Here is a 7193-nt window from a genome sequence, read left to right as displayed (position 1 = left end):
CGAGACCGCGCGCGCTGGGGAAGGTAGGAAACGGGCCTGCGTGGGGCGGGGCCGGCCGGATGATTGGCACCGAGCCAGCGCTAGCCTGCACTCCCGCTGGGCTCTCTTGGGGTTAAGTGAAGGAGGTTCAAGTGGCTCCTGGCCACCTCGGGCTGGCCTGGCAGTCTCCAAGACGCAAAGTGAGGGTGAGATCGCGGTTTATCTTTTCTTCATGTTACAGAGGATTCCAGGAAACAACACAGCCTAGCAAGGCCTATGCTTTGTGGCTCAAACTAGGATACTATCATTCATTCATTCATTCATTCATTCACTCATTCATTCATTTGTTATTGTGTGCACGATGAGGGGGCACGTGTGCTGCAGTTCGCGTGTGGACATGTCCAGGATAACTTTCTGGAGAAGAGTCTCTCCTTCCACTCTAAGATACAGGAATTGAACTCAGGTCCCCAAGGCTTACATGACAAGCACTTTTAGTCACTGGGCCATCTCAACCTTCCAGTTCTGCATATTTTCCCATTCTGCCAGTAACGTCTTGCTTCACAAATTGGAAGGTGCTTTGTCGTTAATTTTTTTTCTTTCCCAAGCCAATGACTTATCCTGTGCCCTAGTTATGAGGAGAAATGAGGTAGAACTTGCATACTGACTCCATGATGTGTTCTTAGCTCAAGGCCTCTCCATATCTCAGTTCACTGCTTTTGAAGCTGCAGAGCTGTGTGGAGACCTAGGAATAAGGGCATAGAACATAGATGGAACCATCCTGTTAGACACAGGAAGATACCTTTCTGTTTAGAGCTTTATAACAGTCTATTTATCAAATAAAACATGCTGACACAGAACCAGTAGTTCTCCATCTTCAAAAAAGAATCCTTGGTCTAGCACCAGCTTGGGTCACCTGCCCTTTTTCTGGTAATGTTACACAACTGGACTTGAAATTCAGTTAAACTGCAGGCAGAACAACCTGAGCAGTCCTGCTTAGAGCCTCGTGGCTTCTACTCAGATTCTGCTGGCTCCTTGGTTTCCACCACAGAAAAGAATTTCAGAGTGAGTGAGAGTGAAGCAAAGTCAGCAGATTTAGAAGACTCAGTTGAAGAGACTCCAGTGCCAGCATCAGGACAGGAGCACTCCTCAGTATACCAGAAGTAGCTGCATATGTGACCTTGGGCTTAAAGCTATCCCACATACAACAAAGTTTAGATATTTGACAGAGTATATGCTGGTATATTTATTTTTGTTACCCTCAGAATTCTATCCTTGAAGAAGGGACTTTTTAAAGGTATGTGATACGGGCTTGCAGGTAGAGAAGGGGATGCTAATACAGATAGAAACCAGGATCCAAAGGACCCTTATTTGTACATAGGTCACAAAAACGTTGAACTGCCATTTTAACAGTCTTGTCTGTGGTGATTCTCCAAAAGGGGAGGGCAGTTCTTTTGCAGGTGGCTGGTTAGTTACAAAGAGATTCCTGGGGCTTCATCCAGGAGAGACACAATGAGAAGCAGGGGATTGAGGGGACCCTTCCCTGCTTCATGTCTGCTTGTATTTACTAACTAGCTATCCTGCTTCAATTCCCTGCTCTGAAACTTTGATCTCTTAATCTTGAGTTGACATGCCTGAAGCATATGCGTTCTGTATATGGCGTAGCTTCTGCCTTTCTAGGGATTGTAAGCGTGTGTGTGTGTGTGTGTGTGTGTGTGTGTGTGTGTGTGTGTGTGTGTGTGTGTGCGCGCACGCGCGCGCACGCTATTGTTTCTCAGGATGCCATCTAGTCTGGCTTGTTCATTCATTTATTATTTATTTTGAGACAAGGTCACTCATTGTATGTGGAGCTCACTAATTTGGCTACCCTGGCTGGCCACTGAGGCCCAGGGATCTACCTGACTTTGCCTCCCCTTCTCTAGAGCTACAACTGCACACCACCACCACACCTAGCTTTTTTTATGTAGGTTCTGAGAATCTGGTTCAGATCCTATACTTGCACAGTGAACTTTCTGGATTTGAAAGTTTTCCCATGTATGATCTAAGGGGAACATGAGAAGGTTAGCATAGAGACTTGAGGATCACTCTTTGGGAATCTGGAAAGATGTTATTATCTGTGACATCGGACTGTGTAGACCATAGAGCAGATTGTCATGGCTAGTCTTAAGGGCAATGCTAAAAGAAGAGGGCCGTTTTTTCACTACATTGTATCTGAGAGCCATCAGGCTAACCAGTCACTGAAACTCAAAACACTGTGTCATTGCTTTAATTTCAGTATGTAAGTCTCGTGTGGTATAATATACACAGCATTCCACATTAAAGATGGCACAGGTTCCCACTTGTGCTCAGTCAAAATAAATTTGTAGGGTGGTCGTCAGCATCATTTAAGTGGTGATGCACAATTTGACCCCAATTTGGAAAGCAGAAGCAGGCGGATCTCTGTGAGTTTGAGGCCAACCTGGTCTACATAGTGAGTTCCAGGACAGCCAGGGCTATGTAGAGAGACCCTGTCTCAAAATGGAGAATAAAAAAGAAAACAAACAAACAGAAAGTTAACTTTTGAATTTAGCAGTGAGATCCTTGAGGTAGATCATTAAGGGCTTTTTGTATGTACTTACTAGTCTCAGATGGCACAGTATATGTACTAATCCTATTTGAGGAATGTAATTGGAAATTAGTTGATTATGCCAATGGAAATCAGATTTCTGTCTGTGTTATACAGCAGGGAGAGTTGCAGGAGGACTTACAGTTTCTATCCAGTGTCCTTGCATCCAAGAATGTACTAAAGTCCATTGACCAATCCATTCTGGAAGTATCTGTCAATGGGCAGAGGTTACTACCACAAAACCATGGAACCACTAAGAGAAGCCCATCTAGTTTCAGCTCTCCAAATCTATTCAGTATCAGAGAATCAACTTCTTTTAGTCATATGGTTGGGTTACAACCATCATCAGAGATCCATTTGAAATGTCAGGTGAATTTTCCGTATTCTTCAAAGGAATGATTTCTTTGTTCCTCTGGAAAGGGAGTCAGCTAACTAACTGTCCTATCACAGGTGATCTTTCTGTAATCATCCCAAATCTGGAAATACCCTCTCTGTATCTGTGATTATCTGGCCAAATAAGAGGAGCTGTGGAGGAGTTGTTTAATTGAGGTTGACCCAGACTGTACTCAGAAAAATAGTCTCTATTAAAGAAGCTTTCTCTGGCATTGTGAAGCAGGAGGATTGGGGATCAAGGTCAGCCTCTTGGCTACATAGCAAGTTGAAAGCCAGCCTGTCACATGAGACCTCAGTTAACCTCAATTAACCGGTCAATCAAAACACAAACAGACCAAAGATACACACAACACACATATGTATGTATATGAAATTTCCACAATCTGGTTGATGAACACTGTTACACACTTGACTGGTAAGTTAAACTGGAAATATGACAGACTCTGTCTTGAGCTGTTTTTTTTATCTTTTAAATATTTCATTTTGGTGCTGGAGTGATGACTTGTTGGTTAAGACCATGGTTGCTCTTCCAGAGGACCTGGGTTTGCTCCCCAGCACCAGCGTGGCTGCTCACAAACATTTGTAACTCCAGTTCCAGGGAATCCAGTGCCCTCTTCTGGCCTCATATACACAAAATAATAAAATGAAATACATTTTGCAGATTTTTTATTTAATGTGTATGAGTGTTTTGTATGCATGTATGTCGGTGCACCATGTGTGTGCCTGGTGCCCACAGAGGTCAGGAGAGGGTGTTGGATCCCTCGGAACTGCAGTTTCAGACAGCTGTGAGCTACTCTGTGTACTGGGGAGGGTCTTCTGTAACAGCAGCAAGTACTCTTAACTGCTCAGCCATCTCTCCAGCCCCATCTGTCTTGTGGTTCAATGAGTCATGAGTCATGACTAGCATTCATGTTTCTCAAGCTCCTCATGTAGGAAAAGGTCCTTTCATATTGGGTGTTGATTTTGAGTCTAGGCATAACAATTGTCACCATACTTTATTGATTATACAGTCCAGTGTATCAGAAAACTGTATCATTTCTTCCAGAATCCCATGGAGTGATGACCCTCCAGTGTCCAAGAGCTGGCCTTCTCATTCTCCACCTCCCTTCCATCAAGTAGGTGGAGACTTTCAGTTCCTGGATAGTCAGGGTTAGTGTCCCAGCCCCACACTCAGGCTTCAGAACGTTGATCTTCAGCCATGGTCAGCCCTGAACTTTAAGGCATTCAAGTCCCATAAGAGGAAATTAACATAGCTTATAGGAAATAGAGGAGACATGAGGAAAGGTCCCCTCATCTCCTGGTTCTGATTTCTATCTTTACCTGGCTGATGCCTGCCCTTGAGTCTCTTCAACTGAGTCTTGTTTTTCTACTTAATCAACAAACTCTCTGACTTTGCTCCACTCTGACTTACTGTGAAATTCTTTTCTGTGGAGGATATCAAGGAGCCAGCAGCATTCGAGGAGAAGCCCGAGGCTCTGAACAGGACTACTTGGGCTTTCCCTGTCTCCATCCTTGAATTGCATTTTTTGTTGCCAGTGGTAGACAGAGCTGCTGTTCATAGCAGTGACCAAGGCTTTTGTCCCTCAGGATCTGTGGAGTATTAATTACAGGACTTCCTTGGTTATCAAAATCCATATATGTTGAATAACTCATCTCTATATTGCTTTTAAGACCTAATATGATATAAGGTCTATGCATGCAGTTGCTATATTTTATTGTCAGAGAATAAGGACAAGGAAAAAATCTGTACATGTTTACTACTGATACAATATATAAGAAATATTTTCAGTCCAATGTTGATTGAATCCATGAGTGTAAATCATGGATGGGAAGCAGAGTGTACCAACTTTGAACTATTCCTCTGTAACAGAGTCATAAAACCACATTAGATTAGAGCCAAAGAAGAAACCACCTCATTCTTTATTACTTCCTTTAACAATAAAGGAACCTAGAAATTGGGGAGATTGGAGTGATTGTGTAAGATCCCAAGGGGAACTCATGGATTCCAAAATGAGTGTTTCGATTCCTAATTTTGTGTTGTTTGTTAACAGTCTGTTGCTAATGAAAAATTTAAAAATCACCAATTTGGATAATTTACAATTAGAAAATCCAATGATGTGTATCTAAGACCAGCTGTATCTAGGCACAGATCTAAGTGGCCACTAAGATGCTCTGACTTAAGGACCAGGGTACCTCAAAATATTCTGACTTTTAAAATTCTTACTATTTGGTATACAAGAACTAGTTCCAGGACAACCTCCAAAGCCACAGAGAAACCTTGTCTCGAATAAACAACAACAACAAAACAACAAAAAGCCGGGTGGTGGTGGCGCACACCTTTAATCCCAGCACTCTGGAGGCAGAGGCAGGCGGATCTCTGTGAGTTTGAGGCCAGCCTGGTCTCCAGAGGAGTGCCAGGATAGGCTCCAAAGCTACACAGAGAAACCCTGTCTGGGAAAAACAAAACAAAACAAAAAACAAAAAACAAAACAAAACCAACAACAGCAACAACAAAAATCTTATTATTTGAGGAAGTGGTTGGGATTATGTAGTGTAATTGGTTTTTAAGACAGGGTTTCTTGGTGTAGCCTTGGCTGTCCTGGGGTTCATTCTGCAGATCAGTGTGACCTTGAACTCAGAGAGATAAGTGGTTAGGAAGTATCTTTTAAGGGAACCTCTATTAATATTCTAGACTAGTTTACATCATTCTACCACACATTATTTTCTGGTAATAAGTATGTAACAGTTATTTGGAAAGATGAAAAACATAGAGGAAAAGGTGACACTGTATAAAGGACTAATTTCTTAGAGATGCCACCACAAGTTACCCTGAAGTAGGGAGCGTCAAGCAACAGAAACCAAGGTGCCAGTGTGGCGGTGCATTAGCTGAAGATCCTAGGAGAGGATCCTTCTGTCCTCTCTTCTAACCCCCAGTACCCTTGGTCTTTCCTGGGGGGGGTGTAGATGTGTCTCTTCAGTCTCCACCACCATTTGTTGTTAGCTTTGTACAAATTTCTCCATTTGAAAATTATGTTTATGTGTGCATGTATATTTATGTGCATGTTTGTATGTGTGGGTACATGCACATGAATAGGGATGTGTGTGTGTGTGTGTGAGTGTGAGTGTGTGTGTGTGTGTGTGTGTGTGTGTGTGTGTGTGCACATGTGTGCACTTATGGAAGTCAGAGAACAATCAGGTTCCTTCTATCTTTTGTTTGACTATATATATATATATATATAATATATATATATATATATATATGTACACACACACACACACACACACACACACACACACGTGAATGCCTTGAAATACCAGTGTGTTTTAACTATATTTACCTTCCATCACCCAACTCTTCCCAGCTTCACCCTTTACTTTCCCACCTAGTTTTGTCAAGGTCAGTTTGTGCTACTCAAATATTCTTTTGTTGTTTTGTTTTTCAAGACAGGGTCTCTCAGTAGCTTTGGGGCCTGTCCTGGAACTTGCTTTGTAAATCAGACTGGCCTCAAACTCACAGGCTTGCCTCTGCCTCCTGAGTGCTGGGATTAAATGCCTGTGCCACCACTGCCTGCCTCCCAAATATTTTTGATTGAGTGGCCTTCAATTAAGTGCTACACTCTTAGAGAAAATCCTAAAGCAAATTACCCTTCTTCTAGCAACTAACAATAGCTCTTTCAGCTAGGGATGAAACTTTGTGCCCATCTTCCCTCTTCATGCTGGGATTTGCTCTGGCTTGGGTTTGCACAGGTCTTGTACATGTGGTCACAATCACTATGCAGTTGCCTGGCTTATCCAGATGTCTCCTTGTAGTTACTGGCTCTCACTCTCTTTCATCCCTCTCTTCAGCAATGGTCTTTGAGCCTTGGAGGAGAGTATATGGGTATATACTCCTCTAATTCTCTACAACCTGTTTTCTTTTTATAAAAACACTAATCATACATATGGGATTTAGTTCCTGCTCTAGTCTAGTCTAGTCTTGATTGAATTTGTAAAGACCCTGTTTCCCATGAGATCACATTCATAGCCTCTGGGTGGACATAGACTTGGGAAGGGGGGCATTAACCAATCAAGACATGAGAAGAACAATCTAATGTGAGTTGTCAAGGAAGACTTCTTTGAAGAAAAAAAGATGCCTCATAGTCACATGGTTGTCTAAATGTTCCTGGTATACCCGCTGGCCGAGATGAAGATGTTCTAAAGAGACACTGTGTGCTTCTGT

The sequence above is a fragment of the Cricetulus griseus genome (assembly GCF_003668045.3).
Source record: "Cricetulus griseus strain 17A/GY chromosome 1 unlocalized genomic scaffold, alternate assembly CriGri-PICRH-1.0 chr1_1, whole genome shotgun sequence".
In the NCBI taxonomy this organism is placed as follows: Eukaryota; Metazoa; Chordata; class Mammalia; order Rodentia; family Cricetidae; genus Cricetulus; species Cricetulus griseus.
Note: the sequence above shows the minus strand (reverse complement) of the source record.